Below are 11,443 nucleotides of genomic sequence, written 5' to 3' on the forward strand. Positions count from 1 at the left end.
TGTGTGGGGGGGGTGGGGGGGAGGTTCACTGGAAGATGGCCAGGGTGACAAGAAAACAGGAAGTCAGAGAGGCCTGGACCATTCCTGACTTTCTCGTCTGCTGTCTGTGTGGTCCTAAGTGAGAGCCACTTAGCCTCTCTGAACTCAGTTCTCCATCTGTAAGGGGGTGGGGGGAACGCCTGTATCTGAGAAACTGAGAACTAAGAGAGGTCAAAGTCAGGTGTGGTGGTGCCCAGAGACTGAGGCAGGAGGATTGCAAGGCTGAGCCCAGCTGGGCAACTTGGTGAGAACCCTTCTTTAAAAACAAAACAAAGCAAAACAAAATGAGGTCGAGTAGTCCACATGCCCCAGAGAGAGTCTGGCGCACAGGTAGGGTTTTGTGGATCTTAGATTTCCATATTTCTCTGGCAGAATGAGGGAGGGGAGAGACCACTAGCCTTGAATAACGTGATGGGGACTAGAGACCGAGAGAAAGTGCACTTATGGAAGGACTGAATTGACTTAGGTTGGGAATAAAAGAAAAGTCCATTCTGAAGGCACCTGACCAAGTCCCCAGGGCCATGCTGGGAGGTGGCCAGTAGCAGAAACCAGAGCAGCTGGCTTACTTGGTCCTTTGCTGCACAAGACCTTCTTTAGAGGCTTTCAGGGCCACCTGGGGTTCCCCCGCCCCAACCCAGGGTACAGCTGACACAGAAAGGTGACACGCTTGGCGTGGTGAAAAGTAGCCCCAAGGAGCCCTGGAAAGAAGGGACCAGCCTGGTAGAGGGGCAGGGTGGAGCTGGGGCCAGGTGCCTCTCTGAGCCTCAGTTTCCTCATCTCTGCAAGAGGAGCATTGCTTTGGAATAGAGTCACTAAAAGGGGACCCTTGTGCTCAGTATGCACAGGTGTTTACTTCATGTGTGAGTGTGTGAGAGTGTGTGTGTGTGTGTGTGTGTGTGCATGTGTCCTTTGCTGAGCCCCACTGACCCATTCCCTTTGGGATCCATTCATTTGTTCAGTCCATCAGTTATGATTTGAATTTGTGTGATCACATTTTAATGTTCAAAATTGCTGCTTTTTTTATGTGTGTCATCTTGAATCTTCCTGAGAAAATGAATTTTTATCTGCACACTGTCTTCTGTTTCCTCTACAGATGGCATTCCCTTGGGTGTTCATTCTTTTTGTGAGGTAGGGCTTATATTGTTGGTTTTCCTCAAATATTTGGCGATTCTTGGATGTCTGCCCACGGTTGTACTGCGGGATCCCTGGTGGCTTTTCCTGGGACTCCTCTGGGGTTCGGCTGGGATTCTGCTCCATTCATATTTCTTTGTCAGTTCAGTCCCTCTGCTTTCTGTCTGCCAGGAATTCCTCAAACTTTCTGGTCTGCTATCTTCTCCCTCCCTTTTTTCCTTCCTATTTTTAATACTGATATAGATAGGCCTCCTCCTCTTCCTCCTCTTCCTCTTCCTTCCTCCACCTCTTCCCTGTCATCCTCCTCCAGTATCATTTCAGTAACTGTGGGAGAGCTTGCCCGGAGGAGGAAGACACAGCCATGTTCAGTCTGACTGCCTTAGCCTAGACTCTTTTGTGTCTTTTTTTCACAGTCACTAGAAAGACCCACACATTCAGTGCGGTTTCCCTGCAGTTTTGTAGATGAAGCAGCGTGGGGATTAACGTGGACAGTGAGTCCCTCTCCAGCTCCACGTCACCACTGGTTCCTCACTGGGTTTGTTCAGCTCCAGACATCCCAGTGTGGACTTCCACAGTTGGGCACCAAAGGTGTCCCTGCTGGCCCAGGTCACTTGCTGTGTGCACCGTAGCTGCTGCTGTGTGGATACTGCCCTTCCTCAGTCATCGCAGCCTCCAGTCTCCCCCGTACCCAGGGCAGGCATTTGCCAGACTAGGTGCTCAAAATGCATTTGCTTTGCAGATAAATACAGAATTCTAACCCAGTGCCCTGCTGATGGAGACACTGGAATCATCAAAGGATAACAACATGCACCTTTCAAAAGTGCCTTTCACTGCCCCTGCATCCTGGCTGTGAACTGAGCCTGGTTTACTCCACTCTCCACTTGCCTACTTAGCAGGTGGGGTGTGAGCGGCCAGCCCGAGGCTAGTGGAGGAGGAAGTATCGGGAGCTGAACTGAGAAAGGAACAGCTCAGAGGGACAGGAACTAGGACATGGCTGGCTCTGGGTGGGCCATGGGCACCTGGTGCAGGGACAGGCTCCCAAGGGGCCACTGAGCACCATGAGCACCAGCCCTGTGGAGTGTTGTTTGCCGCTCTGCCCTGCAGTCAAATTCCAGGGAGAAGCCAGAGTGCCTAGCACACGCTTCGGTCTTGCTGTCTGCTACTTGGCCAGCTGGAGGTTCACCTCTCCCTGCCATCACTACCAGTCACCCAGCCAGGCCTGCAGAGGTGACACCACTGGATTTCCAGAGTGCCTGCCCGCCTGCCAGCTGCCAGCCCTCTGCTCAGTCTGGGTGACACAGCTTTCTGAGCACTGAAAAGCAGTTAGCAGGACACTTAGTCACCAAGGGAATCATCCTCCATCACTGAAGAAAGTGAACATTTCCTGCTGGAGCCTGGTCACTAGTGACCGGTGTGCCGCTTGGGTTCAGAGGCAGTGAGTGCCTTCAGATCTCAAGAAGGATGGCACAGTGCAGTGCCTGCGCCGACCCTGCCCACTCAGGAGCGCTGTGAACCTGAGGATAGTTTACCAGTGGGTGTGTTATACCTCCGGCCCAACCGTCAGGTCCATTGGCTGTATTCCTGCTGTCATCCCGGTGGTTGCAATCCCACCAGAAACTTCCGGGAAAACGGGCCTGAGCCTGCCTGTACTGTAAACTCTGTGTTCTCTTCCACTGTTGGGCTTGTGGGTTTGCTTAATGCTTGCTTTCTCCCTAATGAAAGGCAAGGGAAGGATCAGCTAGAAATTTCATAATGGGAGCCTTTGCTTCATTCGCTATTTCTAAGCACCGTAGGTCTCGCATGAAATGGAAGATGTGCGTTAGCCCAGCAGCTGCAGAAGGCTCACTCTGAGGCTCTGCCTGCAAAGGTAGTATGGGGAGGACAAAGAGCAGGTGTAAATAATGGATTAAGAGCAGCTCCAATGACAGCCTATTCGTCCAGCAGCCTCAAAATGAAAACACACCGCTGATGACTCATTGGATAATAGTAAATATGACAGCTCATAAAACCACCAGCTCCCATGGGGGCTGTGCGGCAGCCTCTGCCCAGTCTTGAGCTCGATGTGTGCTGAAGTGGCCAATTATACCTCCTCTCCCCAGCTGGACACAGTCCTGGCTGGAGGGCTGTTGAGGGGGGGACCTGCAAGTGTGGGGACACAGAGAAAGGTGGCCCTCTCACCAGGGACGCTTCCCCCTCCCCTGTGGATGCCTTGGCCTGCTCCCACTTCTGTGCAGGTCCCCTGGGGGACCTGGATACTATATGGGCCTCCTTAAGGGGAAGGCAGTGACCCCAGCCCCAGGGAGCCCGAAACCCAGAGAAGCAGTGGCTTTGACATAAAGTAAGGGTTCCACAACCAACAAGAGAGAAAGGTAAAGAACAGAAGCATGGGGGCTTGGAGATTTAGCTCGGCAGCATAAGTACCTGCCTTGCAAGCAGGTGGTCATGAGTTCGATCCTCGGTACCAATAAAAATGAAAAAAAAAAAAAAAAAAGAACAGAAGCATGTCTTCCCCCCTTCAGCCTGAGCGTGACTGGTGATGCCTTTGGAAAGACGTGCATTCTGCAGGAAGTGTGTGGTGGGGACAGTGACTGTCTTCAAATAGGGTGGCCACACAAGCTGGGGCTGGAGCTGTGCCCTGAAGACATCACTGAGGTTTTCATTAGGAGCCAGGAGTGGATGTGGGCAGAAGAGTGGGATAAATTCCTCCATGATGGCATCACTGGAACACAGGATGGCCCTTCCGGTTGGACACTGGGCAGGTTTGTTTCATTCAGTCACCTGTCTCTCAGCCATCGATGTCCATGGCATAAATGGGACATCATTTCATGGTCATAAAATAGAGGGAATAAGACCTAACGTCTCTGCACATGTGGGTCGGACACCCTAAGAGGCAGGTGCTTAACTCAGTCGTGAAGTACAGATGTGAAACTGATGGAGACTTGTTAGCTTTGGCTGTGCGTCCAGAGCACCCACAGGAGTAGGAAGGGGAGAATTTATATTCTATTCTAAGCACCGGGCTGTGGATTTAGCAAGAGAACTCTGCAGCAGAAGTTTGAAGCTTCAGGGGCTATGTGACTTTGGGCACTTACCCTCTCTGGTCTTTAGTTGCCTTAATAGTCCAATGGCAACAATGACACTTAATCTTACTACCTCCCCAGGGTGAAATGATGAATCAATCAATTAACTAAGTAACCCTTGTGTTCATTCAAGAAATGCTTTCCTGTGACACTTTGATGCCAGGTGCTGGGGAGAGAAGGACAAAAGGGACCAGTCTTGCCCTTGAACAGCTCACAGCTCATTCAGAGCCATGTGCAAATGTGACATTGTTGAATGTGAGGCCCACTGAAGTGGAATGAGCTGAGACTCCCACACAGTTTCCTCCCAAGGATAGGAAGGGGCAGGAGATGTATTGTCTCTTTCTGTGCTGCATAGTTGAACAGAAGCATCAATCCCCCCACCCCATGTGCCCTCGTTGTCCTAAGGACAGGCAAGCAGCACACACTCGAGGGCCCTGGCATCAGGGAGAGGTGCCCCAGGGTCTATGCCAAGCCCCAGGCTCGGCAATATCACCACAGCCATGGTTCCTTTTCCAGCGGGAAGCAAACTCTCCATCACTTTCCAATCACAGTTGAGCCAGTGAGGAGAGAACCAGACCGGAGGCTGACAGCTCTCACGCAAGCCTGTTCGGTGGTCTCTGCCCCGACACCAACACTGTAGGGCCTTGAACTGTCACTGGTTCCAGGCTTTGTGACTTCCGGGGTCACTAGATATTACTGCCATCTCTAGCTCCATCTTCTCCACAGCCATCGTGATCACCAACTCCAAGGATCAGGAAGAGAAGGGAAGATGTGTGAGCTCCTAGGTCCTAACTAGGTGGCTCCTCAGCTCCTAGGCTATGACCACAGCACTCACCCTGGGTCCAGCCGGAGCTCTGGTGTGCTTCTCAGACACCATCCTGTAGACACGGTCAGCTGGGCACTTATTTAAACACATATGGGGAAGGAGGCCATTATTTCACTTTGTGTTTCAGTACACAATCAGCTGGCTCCAAGGCAAGAAGGCCTGGCAACGGGGCATGGTGGAGGATAGCTGCTCACAGCATGGCAGATAGGAAGTAGAGGGTCAAGGTAGGATCGGGGCAGGGAAATAAACGCTTCCGGGTCATTCCTGTAACGACCCACCTCTTCCAGCTGCACAAGTTCCTACTGCGCAAGCAGGAGGCACGCTGCGGCAGGGTTGTATGCCCTAGTAGGCTGCCAGTCAGTAGGTCTGAGAATCTGCACTCTCTCCATCTTACCTGCAGCCAAGAGCCAATCACTTCTGAAATGTCTTCTCTTTTCTATGCAAAATTGGTCACCAAATTTTGAGCCTCTGAATCCCTAAGTAAGGGAGTAGCTCAGTTTCCTGAGGAGAGCTCACAAAACAAGGGTCCATTAGGCCTGCACTGTGGTTTATATCTAGGTGTCCCCCTAAAGCCTAAGGCAATCTTAGACAGGGCTTTGAAAGGCAGTTGGTTATGGGGGTTTGCAGCTGACTTGCTCTAGGAGATGGGACCTGTTTAGAAGCAGTGCGGGCGTGACCGGAAGGGTTTATCTCCCTTCCCAGCCCCTTTGACTGTCTGCTTCCTACCCACTATGCTATGAGCTATTCTCCTCTACCACACTGATCAGAGGAAGTGGGAGGCACTTGGTGGTAGGGCTGTATATAACCCTTTGAATGCTCCCCTGTGGAGAAGCCAGCCCTGAAAGCCCTCCCCGCACTGAGTACCCTGAGAATCACACTGCAGCTCTTCAGCTCCGCGGTCATCATGTGGTCCCACCATGAACATTCTCCCAAGATCAACTCCTTGAGGAAGTCTACCCTGCGGCACCCTGCCCCGGCCAGGCCTGTGCATCTGTGTTCCCTGCTTCTCCCTGGCTGGGAGCAGGGGGTGGGGTCTCAAAGGAGTCCACCGTGGTCACTGGGGACCTGTCCTATCTTGGCTCTGGGATGCAGAGCAATAAGAATTCTGCTCTTTGTCATGCGATGCAGGGCTGGGTACTCTACTTCTTTGAGCCCTAGCTTCTCCTCTGCAAAATGGGAATAATATTAATGGCAGCCTTGCAAGGGCACTGCAGGATGGAAGGAAGTATTTTGGCATGTATTTATTTGTGCATGTCTGCAGTATGGAAACATTACATTGATTGTGGGGAGCTTATACTGTGCATAACACCTCTTAATTCTTATTATTCTCTTTCCCTTCCCTTCTTTCCCTCTCCCTCCATCACATTTACCAAAGAGTCATCTCCCTATTTCCTATTATCTGTCTTTTCTTTAACTTGTGTATACTTTGGGTGTCTCATGTAAACGAAAGTGCGTGGATTTTAACCTTCTGTGACTGACTTATCTCACTTACCATTCATCTCTAGATCCATCCATTTTCCTACAAATGATTCAATAACTGAGATACCTGTAAAGTGCTTAGGATGCCACGTGGCACACAGGAAACGTGCAGGAAGCAGTGCCAGTGGTTGGGTTGATAAAGACGATGATGATGACGAAGAAGATGAAGAACAAGACTCTCCTGCTACTCCTCGTACCTTGTCCAACTCCCACAACCTGAGCTCTTTGGAGGCCAGAGCTGGCTGGGACCCTCAGACACCTTCTGCAGTCCCACGGTCCTCCCCTGGGGCCCACCTTCTGCTGTCTTCCAGGATCTCAGCCCCCTACCTGTCCTCGGCGGCTCTCCTCATGTCATGGTGTACCTTCCTGCCTCCACGGTGTGCAGCAAGTCTCTACCTCCTGCTGCCACCCTGACCCAGGGCTCTACCCCTCTGGCTCAGTGTTACAGACCTCTGATTGTGTCCTTAAACACTTGATACTCCTAGCTGACCTTGCACCCTCCCGCTCTCCTACCCAAATAAACCAACCAGCAAAAGATCCCATCCAAGTCCTGCTTACCATCGCCTTTTACTTCCTGTCACTTTGAAGAGGAGTAAACCTTGCCCAGCCCCTTAATTCTTCACTCCGAGCCCCTATCACAGCTCGGTTCTTGCTTATTACACTTACATTTCTCCACAACTATGGAAACTGGAAACTGGAGAAGAGTCCCAAGCCCTGCACTGCCCGGGTCCCTGTGGGCTCTCAGTAACAGGAAGGAGAAAGCCCAGAGGCAGACCCTTGGCTTCCGTGGCTGGTTTACTGAGTTCACCTCCCAGCCTACACATGGTGTTGATTCAAAGCCTTCCTGGGGACAGTCAGGCAGAATATATCAAATGTTATGAGGCTGGTTTGGAAAGCAAAGAAATAAATTGTTACTATTATGGATGAAGCAATTATCATAAATCTATTTTTAATCTCCTCTTCCTTTTAAAATAATCGAGGCTGTCTTTTCATAAGACAAAGCACCAAGGCTTTGATACAGAGAAGTGCAAAAAGCTCTCCTCCTAGTAAAAAATGCTAATTGGAGCAGCCACTGATTTTTTTTTTTTAGCCTTCATTAACTGCATTAGTCTGCATTAACACCTTTTAAAACCTCTTTAAAACTGTGTTCAATTCACTTTCTTTAATCTCATCTTTTCTAGAAGTGTAGAATCACTTTGATCCTCATCTTCATCTTTTCTTTTGATGACAACTTTGGTTTTAATTTGTATTTCAGAATTGAAATGCAGATTTTCCATTACCCACAATCCTTTCCTCCTCAGGTCCTTCTGGAGAGGTAGGAGCTGGATTAATACCACTGTTGTGTGTCCCTGGCCACCACAGCACCCCTTCCCAGCCCCTTACAAGGTCCCGTGGGAGGCTGGGGGAAGATTGGTTCCACTCCTGTAACTTCTGGGCATTGGGTCGAGATGTACCAAGTGTTCGGCACTACGTCCTGATAGACATTCATCCAGCAGTAGAAACAGTTTGCTTTTTGAGGTTTTATAAGGAGATTACTCTCTTATTTCCCCTAACATTGTATCCTTTTGTCTCTTGTCATGGCATCTTAATGTTGACGTGAAGGCTGCAGATATTTTCCAAGAGAAGAAAGACATAAAACTATATTGGTTTCTCACTAAGTTAATCATAGAATTACTGTATGATCCAGCAATTCCTCTTCTCATCCATACCCAAAAGAATTGAAAACAAGTGTTAAAAAGCCCACTCATGGATATTCACGGCAGCATTATCCACAATATCCAAAAGATGGAAGCAGCTTTAGTGTCTAACCATAGATGAACAGACTAACAATACGATCTATACATAGGGAAACGAAGTCCCCAGGCTGCCGTTCATAGTTCAAAACCAGTCAATCTGGTCTTGGGTGCCATAAGAAAAGTCAAGGGGCTCCCTTGCTGTGCACGGGCAAATAGAAGGGCCAGACCATTCACCCGAAAAATAAATAGAAACCACCTGGCAGCCAGACCACTGTACTCTCCACAAAAGGAGGCAGGACTCCGCCAAGAAGGAAAGCTCACGGGCAGCGCCACCTGATTCACGTGTGGATTCCAGCTCTAGGTGTGAAGACACGGAACACAGGGGCCTGGACACTGCAGAGCCCAAAACACACACTGGGACCCCAAACTATCACATTTGTGAAATGCATTCATAAGGGCCAAGAAGGAATTGATGCCATTGAACTTAGATGAGATTGAAATTACCGTCACACAGGAAAGCCTCAATGACACAGATGATAAAAACAAAGACTGAAGAAATTAGAGATGAGCTACTAGATACCAAAGTGCCCTGCTTAGGATGACAGGCGTTGCCAGTCTCAAGACCCCACCAAAGGATGATGAAGATGTGCTAAAGATGTTCCTGAAGTGAGGAAAGACGGGATCCTACAGATCAAAAATAGTGCGTGGCTTCCCAGGGAGGTTTGCTCGTGAGTAGTCTTTGCAGAACATGACATGGTGCGCTGTTGAGCTTCTGGGCTAAAGGCACAGTGTTCTTTCAGATGTCAAGAAGTGAAATCAAATTGCCTAGAAGCACTGTGGGGGAATTGGGCTGACTCGGGGCTTCCTCCACAGCAATGATCAATTCCCAGAGACAACAGGACAAGATCTCCGGAGCTCTGGGGCGAGTGGGGTGTCCCCAAAGACACTGTACACAGGACAGCTGTCGTTCCAAAGCAGACACATTCTCAAATGTAAAAGAACCCAGGAGAGCCTCACTGTGAGCCCTGACAGGGGTGCTGCCTAAAAGGAAACCCTGCAAATGTACTTTGAATCAGAACAGAGATTTCAGGGAAGAATTCAGAAGGGCCAGTGGTGACCATAGAACTCATTTCAAAGTAGAATTTGAAACACCCAAGGGAGCCATGGTTATCAACTACTAAATGCCGAGAACCTGGTTAACATAGTAATGTTAAAACTAGAAATAGAGCAGCTGGTATGAACCCACAAATGTGTTCATATAGAGTGAAGGATTGATGGATACTGTTTATAGTACAAACGTGTAGTTAATAGAATAGTGAATGCAGTTTGTATTGTTTGTCATTCTCTCTTTAGCCTTACAGGAATCATTTCAAACTCTGTGTGTGTGTGTGTGTGTGTTTGCTGGAAACTGCCTTCACACTGAGTGATAGCCTCCGTTTATTTACGTACTTATTTATTGTTGAGACAGGCTTTCCCCAGTTGCTCAGTTGCCCAAGATGGGCTCAAATTTGCCACCCTCCTGGCTCAGCCTTCCAGAGTGCTGGGATTACAGGCATGCACCACCACGCCTGGCTTAAACATGTTTCAAACTGAAAAAACCCATGTGGGCTGCTGATATACGTGGTGGTAGAGTGTTTGCCTAGCAGGTGTGCAGCCTGGGTTTTAATCCCCAGCACTAAAACAGAAGATTAAAAAAATTAAATGTTCAAAATTTCTTTCAGTTTCATTTCAGTTTCTTCTGATGAATTCATGTAAAATTAAGTGTAATGCTTATTAACTGTATGTACAATGATATTCCACTTCTTTCTTTTTCTCTTTCATTTTTTTTTTTGTTTTAATTTTTTTAAGGCAAGTTCTCACTATGTAGATCAAGCTGGCCTTGAACTCACTCTGTAGCCAGGCTGGGCTCAAGCTTGAAGTGATCCTTCCTGTCTCAGCCTCCTGAGTGTTGGGATTACAGGTGTGCACCACGCCTGGCACTATTTCATTATTCTTTTTCTTCCCAGTAGTCTACTTTTCAAGAGCTATTTCTGCCTTGCACATGGAGTCCTGCCAGGAGCCAGGCAGATTGTTTTGGGGTCAGGTTTGGGGCAGTGAGTATTAAGGCTAGAAACCTCTGTAGCAGTGGTAAATTAATCTCCACGTGCATCTATCACTTCTAAGCCTTCAGTGGAATCGTGGTGAAATACCAGCTTGCGAGAGCTGAGCCGGGAGATGGAGATGCTGGCTTGTGTTCAGGGGTGGAGCGGGGGAGGCTGAGGCAGTAAGATGTGGTGTGATGGGTTGGTCCTGTGAGCGTGTTTGTGTTGCATGGGAGCTCAGGAATCCTTGGGGACGTGGGCTCCCTGCTGCTAATGACTAGCACAGCTTCAGAGCAGGGGTTGGGATAGGTGCAGGTTCCTCACAGCACGGGGCTGGTGGGATGCAGCTGCCGGGGAGTGAGCCACGAGGCTCTGCAGCCCCCATTCCAGCTGGACTTGCCCATGTCAACCTCGACTGGCAGAGAAAGAAGCAGAGGTGGTTCTGGGAGCTACAGTGTCAAAGTTCTCCACTTCATCCCCAGCCACATAGCTGATGGAAAATGGATTCTCTTTCTCTTTATCCTGTACCTCCATCGTTTTAAGTTTAGTGTATCTCTTCATTTTCTAATACAATTTAGGAGAGACTGAATCGCTTTGAATTTGGAGTACTGTCCATGTGCAGAAGCCTGCGAAGCACTGCACTTGAGCTGCTTTGTCTTTGTGCAGCTCCACAGAGGTCCACCTGCTGCTTGTCCAGGAAGGTTTCATAGTGCTGTCCTCACACCACTCCTGAGCTATGAGGGCACAAGTCTCAGGGCTGTGCTGGTGTTGGCAGTGGCTTGGTCTGGCAAGAAGAGGGCGCCGTGGACCCAAACCCTGAGTGTTGTGGTTTCTGGTGGCTCCACCACACATTCAAAGATTCACCTTGGACCATCCACCTGGTGCATGCAAACCACCAGCTGTGCCCTACCAGCAAATTCTGCATAAACTGAACCTTTAAAACCATCAAGAGCCTGGGTAGGATGCCTTAAAAACATGATAGGTCTTCACAAAGAGTGGCATAAAATATGATCTCAAAATATGCTAAATATTAAAATAAAATTTAAAAAATTATTACAGGTGTGGCGTGGTAAC

General features: G+C 49.1%; 1 long non-coding RNA gene across 4 annotated transcripts in view; it reads left to right on the top strand.

Annotated features, from left to right (window-relative positions):
* LOC134475656 (uncharacterized) overlaps positions 1–10,003 on the top strand; it is a 63,125-nt gene extending 53,122 nt beyond the window's left edge. For all 4 annotated transcript variants that reach the window (XR_010046828.1, XR_010046830.1, XR_010046829.1 and 1 more), the window contains one exon: positions 6,579–10,003. This is a non-coding gene — a long non-coding RNA (uncharacterized LOC134475656). The remainder of the gene's footprint in view (positions 1–6,578) is intronic.
* The last annotated feature ends 1,440 nt before the right edge of the window (positions 10,004–11,443 follow it).

The sequence above is a fragment of the Cavia porcellus genome, unplaced genomic scaffold, assembly GCF_034190915.1.
Source record: "Cavia porcellus strain 051 isolate PalLab524CR breed Dunkin Hartley unplaced genomic scaffold, mCavPor4.1 scaffold_4, whole genome shotgun sequence".
NCBI lineage: Eukaryota > Metazoa > Chordata > Mammalia > Rodentia > Caviidae > Cavia > Cavia porcellus.